This window comes from Glycine soja, chromosome 18, assembly GCF_004193775.1.
Source record: "Glycine soja cultivar W05 chromosome 18, ASM419377v2, whole genome shotgun sequence".
Classification (NCBI taxonomy): Eukaryota; Viridiplantae; Streptophyta; class Magnoliopsida; order Fabales; family Fabaceae; genus Glycine; species Glycine soja.
The window spans coordinates 19,435,198-19,445,115 of record NC_041019.1 but is presented as its reverse complement, the minus strand read 5'-3'; the positions used below and the strand labels follow the sequence as shown (position 1 = coordinate 19,445,115).

At 42.0% G+C, this 9,918-nt stretch overlaps 1 non-coding gene across 1 annotated transcript; it reads left to right on the top strand.

The window, feature by feature from the left end:
* The first annotated feature begins 3,369 nt into the window (after positions 1–3,369).
* LOC114397854 lies at positions 3,370–3,476 on the top strand. Its single transcript, XR_003663471.1, has one exon. It is a non-coding gene; the product is annotated as a small nucleolar RNA R71 (small nucleolar RNA).
* The last annotated feature ends 6,442 nt before the right edge of the window (positions 3,477–9,918 follow it).

The following is a 9,918-nucleotide window of genomic DNA, read 5'->3' as shown; positions in this document are numbered from 1 at the left end:
TCAAGAGCAAAAACTATGGCTAGAAGCTCTTTCTCAGTAGTAGTATAATTCGCTTGGGCAGCATCTAAAGTCCTAGAAGCATAATATATCACCCTGGGCAATTTATCAATTTTCTGAGCAAGGACAGCCCCCAATGCATAATTTGATGCATCACACATAAGCTCAAAAGGGGCTGTCCAATCGGGTGCCTGGATGATGGGGGTGGTAGTCAGCGTTCTTTTGAGGCAATCAAAAGCCTCTTTGCATCTGTCATTAAAGTCAAACTCCACCTCCTTTTGCAGCAAGTTGGACAGTGGAAGGGCTACTTTGCTAAAATCCCTTATAAAGCGCCTGTAGAATCCTGCATGACCAAGAAAAGATCGCACCTCTCGCACACAAGAGGGGTAAGGCAATTGTGAAATAACAAAAATTTTTGCAGGATCTACTTCAATACCCTTATTGGAAATAATGTGGCCTAAAACTATACCTTGCTCAACCATAAAATGACATTTTTCAAAATTTAGAACAAGGTTAGTTTCAATACATCTATTCAAAACTTTTTCCAAACTATCCAAACAACCATCAAAAGAGGATCCATATACAGTGAAATCATCCATAAACACCTCTATGCAATTTTCTAAGAAATCACTGAAAATACTAATCATGCACCGCTGGAAGGTACCAGGGGCATTGCACAGGCCGAAAGGCATCCTCCTATAGGCAAAAGTGCCGAAGGGGCAGGTGAATGTGGTCTTTTCCTGATCCTCAGGAGCAATAGTAATTTGCATATAACCAGAAAAACCATCAAGGAAACAGTAGTGAGATTTACCTGCCAGGCGCTCAAGCATTTGGTCAATGAATGGCAGGGGAAAATGGTCCTTTTTGGTAACTTGGTTCAGCCTCCTATAGTCAATGCAGACTCTCCAACTGTTCTGCACCCGAGTAGGAATCAGCTCCTCCTTCTCATTTTTGATCACTGTGAGGCCGGTCTTCTTCGGGACTACCTGGACGGGACTCACCCATTGGCTGTCGGAGATAGGATAAATGATTCCAGCTTGCAAAAGCTTGGTTATCTCCTTCTTCACTACATCAAGAATCACCGGGTTGATTCTTCTCTGTGGCTGTCTTACTGGTTTAGCTCCATCCTCTAAATTTATTCGATGCATACATGTGGATGGGCTAATACCAGGAATGTCCGCCAGGGTCCAGCCTATAGCCTTCTTATGCTTCTTGAGAATAGACAACAACTTCTCCTCTTGCTCATCAGCAAGGGAGGCAGATATAATCACTGGAAAACTTTTGCTATCATCCAAGTAAGCGTATTTTAAATTTGATGGCAGAGGCTTCAATTCTGGTGTGGTCGGCTGGATAGTGGTAGAAGGTGATGGTTTCTTAGCCTGTACCTCATAAAGAAAGTCAGAGGTATGTGTACTTCCTGAAACATGGTTAGTCCTATCTGACTCTATAAAATCAATCTCAAGAGGTAAAACACCACCACCAGACATGCAATCAGTATCACTTTCAGATTCACTTTCAGCATCAAATTCAGACATATGATTAAGTACAATTTCAGACTCAATGCATGAAGAGTGAGAGGCATGCAGATTAGAGTAAAGATCAGTCATGTATTCATAAACAACATGGTCAATTATTTCAGCAAGAAATACAGAAAGATCTTCAGATGGGTATTTCATAGCATCCAGAATATTAAAATGAACAGTTATATCACCAAACTCCATGGATAGTGTGCCTGCATAAACATCTATCTTAGTTCTAGCAGTTTTCATAAAGGGTCTGCCTAGAATGATGGGAACTGATCCTTTAGAAAATCCATCTTCCATATTCAAAATATAAAAATCAACAGGGAAAATCAGTTCACCAACTCTAACTAAGGCATCTTCTATGAAACCAACAGGGTAGGCAACACTTCTATTAGCTAAATGAATTACCACATAAGTTGACTGCAAGGGACCTAGAGATAGAGAATTAAAAATAGACAGAGGCATAACACTAACAGAAGCTCCTAAATCTAGCATGGCATTGTCAAACTTACTATTCCCTATAATACAAGGTATGCTGAATGTACCTGGATCTTTACATTTTTCAGGAATTTGGGGAACAGATTTACCAATCAATGCGGAGACATTTCTGCCCATGCTAATTCGTTCACTTCCTTTAAGCTTCCTCTTATTAGTGCACAGCTCCTTCAAGAATTTGGCATATCTTGGAATTTGCTTTATTGCATCCAGCAGAGGTATGTTTACCTCTACTTTTCTGAATGTTTCCAAGATCTCTTTCTCTGCCTCTTCCATTTTTTCGTTGGAAACTGCTCTTGGAGGGAATGGAAAAGGAGGGATGTGCTGCTTCTGCAAATCAGAATTACCAGTGGAAGAAGATTCACTTGCACAGAAATTGTTAGGTAAATTTTTGTCATCACCTTTTTCTGGAGTAGAGTGAAGTTTGGCAGGTTCATTTGCAGATGAGGAAGGTGCTACGGGTTGAGGTCCTTGACACTACTTTCCCGACCTCAATGAAATGGCACTGACATTTTTGGGATTTTGGACAGCTTGGGAAGGCAGCTTGTCAGAATTCTGGGACTGTTGTTGATTCAATTATGTAGCCAATTGTCCCATCTGATTAGTCAAGCTCTGAATGGAAGCTCTGGTCTCTTGTTGAAACTGCATGTTCTGCATAGTCATTTGCCTCACAAGTTCTTCGAGGGAAGGTTGTGGAGGGGCCTCAACTGTTGGCTGTTTCTGGGGCTGTTGCTGTTGTTGGATTGGTGGAGGAATGTATGGTCTGCTTGGGCCAGCAGCATTTTGGAAGGAAGAAGCAGGCTGCTATTGTTGTTGCTGAGGGCTAGACCATCTGAGATTAGGGTGATTTCTCCATCCAGGGTTGTATCTGTTGCTGGAGAGGTCATAATTGTTCTGCTGTGGTTGATTTTGTTGCTGAGGTTGAGGAGGTCTATTGTAAATATTTGCAGCATAAGCTTCGGGCTACTCAATTGCTCCAGGTTGCTGCATGGAAGGGCAAAGGTCTGTATGGTGGTCAGCAGAGGAACACAAACCGCAGACCCTTGCGACAGGTACAGATTTTTGGTTCAAGGCCAGCTGGGTTACCAAGTTAACCAATGCATCCAGTTTGCCTTCAAGCTTCTTAGTTTCAGATGATGCAGCTGAGTTTGTAGCTACCTCATGCACTCCTCTAATGACTATAGCATCATTTCTGGTGCTAAACTGCTGGGAGTTGGAAGCCATCTTCTCAATTAAATTTTTTGCTTCAGCAGGAGTCATGTCTCCAAGGGCTCCACCACTGGCAGCATCTATCATACTTCTCTCCATATTACTGAGTCCTTCATAAAAATATTGGAGAAGAAGCTGCTCCAAAATCTGATGGTGAGGGCAACTGGCACATAGTTTTTTAAATCTCTCCCAGTACTCATACAGGCTCTCTCCACTGAGTTGTCTAATACCTGAGATATCCTTCCTGATGGCTGTGGTCCTAGAAGCAGGGAAATTTTTTTCTAAGAATACTCTCTTAAGGTCATCCCAGCTCGTGATGGACCGTGGAGCAAGGTAATACAACCAATCCTTTGCCACTCCCTCTAAAGAATGAGGAAAAGCCTTCAGAAATATATGATCCTCTTGGACATCTGGGGGTTTCATGGTGGAGCAGACAATATGAAATTCCTTCAAATGTTTGTGCGGGTCTTCACCTGCAAGGCCATGAAACTTTGGAAGCAAATGAATTAGTCCAGTTTTAAGAACATATGGAGCATCCTCATCAGGGTATTGGATGCACAAGCTTTCGTAGGTGAAATCAGGTGCAGCCATTTCCCTTAGAGTCCTCTCACGGGGTGGGGGCTGTGCCATGTTCTCAGAATGTTCAAAATCAGAATGCTCAGAATCAAAATGCTCAAAATTATAATGCTCAAAATTAGGATGTTCAAAATCACCAATAACAGAATGCACAGATTCACCAGTAATGGAATGCTCAGGATGATCAAAAGGTATAAAATGATGCCTAACTAATCTATGAAATGTCCTATCTATCTCAAGATCAAAGGGTTGTAAGTCAGATGGATTGCCTCTAGTCATACACTACATTCAGCATGCACAACTAGTTGCTTTGTCATGTAAATAAAGGTGTAGGTTTGAACTACAGCTACCCTCAAATAATCTCCAAATGACTTGAAATTTTGTGATCAACCTTATAAAATGATGAGAAGATAGCACAAAAAATTTCAGGCAAAAACTCAAAGTCTAACTATGGAATCTAAAAATGGTAGGTTAAGAAAAATAAGTGAATAAAACTTGAAAAATAAAAAACTTTTGACAGAATCACTTTTTTTTGGACGATGGAGACCTCAACTAGGCTGGCTTCCACGGCGTAGGAAATTTTTTTCTACCCCAAATACATATATAATAATTGCGACTCTGATAACCGGAGCAAAAGTTATGGCCGTTTGAAGTTTCGACAAAAACAAAATTTGCTACTTTTTTGGAACTTTCAAATCTGACCAAAATAAAGGCTCTAGCTATTTTTCCCACAAAATATAGATTAAAAGAAGTTACCACAAAAAAATTCAGCCAAAAATAACAACCCTAGCTACTAAAACAAAAAATCTCAAATAATTCAGCATGGGTGGTCGCTAAAATCCGTCTCTACTTGATTTCTACTACTACTCTGTTTTGCCGCAAGCAAAAGTGGTCACTAAGTCCGTCGCAAAACACTATTCACAGCAAAACACCCAAAACTGAAACAGGGAAAGTGCTTAATAGGAAAACTGAAACAGAACACACACTAAACAAAATATCAGGACACTAAATAACACTAACACACATACTAACACAATACTAACAATTAAACTTAAAACACGAAAGAATTAAACACACAACACTAGCTAGTTATTATGAACCTTTGGACACTGCTCCCCGGCAACGGTGCCAAATTTGATCGAGGCCGTACCCGAATCAAATAAACATGAAAATGAAGTAACTAGGAAGTGATCCTAGGTCGTTTCCCAACGAGCAATGATAAACCAAATGTTCATAATATACGTGCAGTAACAACAACGATTGGGGGGGGGGGGGTTTGTTTGTTTTGTGATTTAAGGAGCAGAACAAGTAAACTGGAATACGAAATTAATAATATTAAAAATGGGTTGTTTCCTCTGATTCAGAAGCCGTTCTCTTATCCTGGGTTATGGAGAATTTGTCCCTAACAGTTAACCACTTAATCCAACCCTATTTCAATTTACTAAGTGAAAATCAACTTAGGGTTGTCAATACATGATTAGGCACCACATACACCAGTTAGCCCTTCGTCCATTAAGCATGAACACAAGTTAGGCTTAGAGGCAATTAATCGAACACGAAACGTGCACTGATTAATGTTCACGAATTTGGGTTAACTGGTGAAGGGAAAACTGCCAGGGAACCACATTATAAATGAAACCTCAAAGAGAGTTGGGCTTCATCCTCAGAAGGAAACAACACCAGAATATTTAGCCTTCCATAGATTCAAACAGAAAATGTAAATGAAACATGAAGCAGAAACGTAAATAAACAGAAACATAAATGAGACAGAAACGAAAATGCAAACAGAAACGTAAATGAAAGTAAAAGAAGAAACAAGAACGAAATTGTAATTAGAAGCAGGAAATGGAAAATTGCATTACGCGAACAGTCGCGAAAGCCTTCAACAGCTCTCAATCTCTCTTCAATGAGATCGAGTTTCCTTCTTTCTTCCACTGCCGGAGGTGGTCCTTTTGTGGACAAGAATATTGGATGTGCTGGGAGGTTAGGTTGAGGCAGTACGTTGGGTGCCGGACCCTCGATGGGGATCGGGGGCTAGAAATCAATGTCTACTTGGGCATACTCTCTATGATCCTTGTGAACCTCGTCTGACTGTCGAGGAGGCTCCCCTTCAAGGACGGGGGAAGGGATATGACCCCCATCATCACGCATGACTGGTGGCATGTAATTAGGTGGTAGTCCATAAGGGTAAGCCACCCGGTTGTATCCCAAATGGGGGTTGTTGATGTGCCCCAGTGTGCTCTTTTCTCGTCCTACCCCATTTGGGAGAGGATAGTGTGCGGTAGCTGGGAGAGTTGGGTCTGCTTTGGCAGCCGAACTAATAGCGGCAGCGGTGGCCACGTTATTCTCCATGAGTTGTCTCATCCCTAACATGGCCTCCATCATGGAAGCCATTTGCTCTTTCAAAGCCGACATGTCGGCTTTCATTTGTTCCTGTGTCTCCTCTTGGTCACCCATTGTCCTAGATTTGGATCTGGTGCGATAGGGATGCCTTGGGGCGTGTTTAGTTATGGCGGTTTTTCCTAAAAAGCCAAACGTGAGGAGTAGGTAAAGAAAAATGAATGCATGCTAGAGATAAAATGTGGGAGTGATTTGATTCGCACTGATCTTTGGAGTAAAAACATGGGATAAACTCATTTTATTCAAAAAGTTATAACTAGTCAAGATCTGAGCGACAATACAATCTTCCTAGCGGTTTCTAATTATATGGGCCATTAAGTCTATCATATGCTGACAATAGCTGAGAAGTCCAGGATCTCCTTGGGGGCGGAGTAGGTGTCCGCCATTGCTTTGGCCTTGGCTAGCAATCGAGGAAGTTCTTGGCTCCCGTTCAAGGTAAGAGCAAATCGGTCCATCCACATTGTTGCCTCTTGATGTAATGAGTCGATCACCCTTCCTCTAGCCTCCTTTTCCGTGTACACTTGGGCATACTCATCCGCCACTTTATGCTCGTGGGTCGTGGCTAGATTTAGTTCTTCTTGGTACTTGCTGACGATGGCTAACATGTTGGTCTCTGTCTCGCATAAACGCTGAGACAAGTTTCTTTTGGACCTTGAACAAGCAGCTAACTCCTCTTTCAAGACCATGTTATGTGCTCGTGATTGGTCTTTTTCTTCCCTTCGAAGCTTGAGCTCACTGTTGCTGCCCCACAAAGCTCCACGGAATTTGTCTCGGCCATGCTCTTCCTTGCGAGCCCTCTTGGTTTCTTGTTCAAGGGCTCTTGCGGTAGCTGCATTTTCTTCTCGTAACTCGGCACACTCTTTCCAGACGTCTGTAGCGACCAACTTGAATTTTTCTTTGGCAAGTCTTGCTTTTCCTAGTTCGGTTTTTAGAGCTCGGACTTCTTCATCCTCTTCCAGAGCTTCGAAGTTCTCCTCATTGATAATTTTCAACTTGGAGAGCCAATCTAACCCTCGTGTACGAACTTTCAGACATTCATGATAACCACCGATGATGCCATTACGGATGCCCCTAAGTTCTTTATCTTTCCTTAACGGGCCTTCCCACGCCTTATGGACTCTATGTATAACCTTGAAACCTTGCGCGCCGAAATATCTCACAAGGAAAGGAGAAAAGCTCTCTTCCGTCGGTGCTCCCCTCATGGGGTACCCTAACTGTCTTATAGCAAGTGCGGGATTGTAGTTAATGCAACCCCTCGTTCCTATCAACTGGATGTTTGGGTAGCCCCCACATGAGAAGAGAACTCCCTCCTTTCATTCCTTCCATCGAGGAAACCAGTTGATTGTTCTGCCTCCTATCCTGGCCAAGTGTTGGTCCCAATCTACTCTTCTTTTTTCGACACACGAGCGATGGCTTCGGAGCGGACATGGATGCCTTATGTCTTGTTGGAATAGGTGCGAAACCAACCATACACAAAGAGTGGGTAAACAACAGATGATTTGTGCGCTACTCTTCTCGCACCTTCGGTCAAACGTGTCAAATAAGTCTGCCAAGATAGCTACCACCGTGCTTTCTTTGCTATGGTGATATGCAAGGAAAGCATCAATTGCGGCTAGGTCCACCAAACCGTCCATGTTTGGAAAGAGGACAACCCCAAAGATTAGCAATGCTAATACGTCCATAAATAGGACCCACTCCTCTTGATTCGCCATATCCCTTGCCTTGCCTTCTAAGTACTTTCGTGATAGGCCTACTACGCCGTTTCAAGTTTGCTTTACACGATCCAATTCTGTTGCCGAATCCCTGACCACAACTGCAATCTTGCTCGAGGGAAGAAACCCGAAGAAAAGATACGGTTTCCTTCGCTTAAGAGGACATCCTAGAATCTCCTCAAATTCTTCAACAGTCGGTACTAATTGGAAGTCTCCAAACGTGAAGCATCTCAAAGGCTGGTCATAGTATTGGGTGAGTGATACAACAGCTTCCGTGGATATCTCTGCTATGGTCAAATCTAAAATCTTTCCGTACGCCTTGCGGAAGGCTTGCATTTGGAGAGGTCCCATCAACCGCCCCAACTCCTTAATGCTGGTGATATCTAGGACCTTAATCTTGACTTGATAAAATCTTTTTCCAGTTTGATTTGTTCCCATGTTTTACTAAAGTGAAACAAAAACCCAGTGCGAATCAAAACTCCGACATCTATCATGGGTGGAATGGATGAATGCATGAAGAAATACATATGACACAGATGCAATTTATGAATACGGGAGCCCGGGAAATTGTCTCCTTCTTAGACACAATGTCTTGGGGTAGCACGATGCCAGACGTATCTATTTAAGAAGGTGACACGGACTTTCCGTTGGTTTGCCAAAGAGAGGGGATCAAGACGAAACCCGTGCATGATAAGGCACAACATGGGAATGTACATAGTACGACACTCTCCACAAACAAATATAATCAAAGGGGTACATGACATTTGACTACATGCATGGCAGTGTGGGAAATGGCACGCAGCATGTTTGCTTCGTGCCCCTATTTTAGGGACCTACATGGGAGGGAGCTAAAAGGGCTTTTAGTGATAATTCCCAAGGTGGTCATATCTCTCTTGATGGTCTCTAGAGGTATCATCCCCTTCGAAGAACATATTGCAGCAGTAGGGACTACTAGCAACAATATGTTATCAAAGAGAAAAACTCTAGATGAGGGTTCACTGTAATCAAGCAAGTCGAAGACCTAGCATGATCACAGATTCACCTCCATTCCTTATGTTCTCACGAACCCGGGTATAGGGCCCTTTTTCTCAACTCACCGTGTGTGCAAATAGTGTTGGTGTTTGTGTGCATCAAATGAATAAATATTTACCTCATGCATACATTTTAAAACACACTAAAAGCATTAAAAGAGTTTATGTACACAAGAAGATAAGAAAAAAAGACAAAGAAAAAGAACAAAAGGGAAGTCATGGTAAACAAAGCACACTGATTGATTGGCCTAACTCTCTAACAATAGTCCCCAGTGGAGTCACCAACTGTCGCAACCTACCCTTCGGCGAGAGGGCAACACGAGACTCACGGATGCGTCTTCCACGAAAGGAAAATGCGCGTAGTCGCCACCAACGTTTATTTGAGGAAAACGTCGGAAAAACCGGAAAAAGACGTGGTCTACGAACTTTAAGTGAAAGGTTCGGGAGTTGTATTTACGCACGGGGAAGGTATTAGCACCCCATGCGTCCGTCAGAAGGGATGGCAGCCTCTAATCAAATGTGCGAATATGACTTTAATTTGTGTTATCTTCCCTTTTTATGCTTTTTATATCTTTTTATGCCTTTTATATATTTTTTTATCTTTTTGTGGTCGACAAGGGTGTTTCCCTTGCTCCTACGTATTCCTCAATTGTGGTAAGGAAATCAGATCTACATAGTTCTTTGAGAACTAAACGTTGGTTAAATTATTTTTATCTTTTTTTGCAAGATATATTTTGATTGAATGAAAGGTCATTTAAGGCATTGGACCATTAAACAATCTTTCGATTCTTTTGAAAGGAGAGAAAACATTAAGGCATTGGACCATTAATGATCTCTTGTTTTTTTTAAAGAGGTAACAAAGCTATGTGTTGACTTTAGGCTTTAGAAGTCCACGTTTAACTAATAAAAGTGGAAAAGACCATTTCAAGGCGTTGGACCTTAAAAATGGATTTTTAAATGATGACAAAAGTTTGA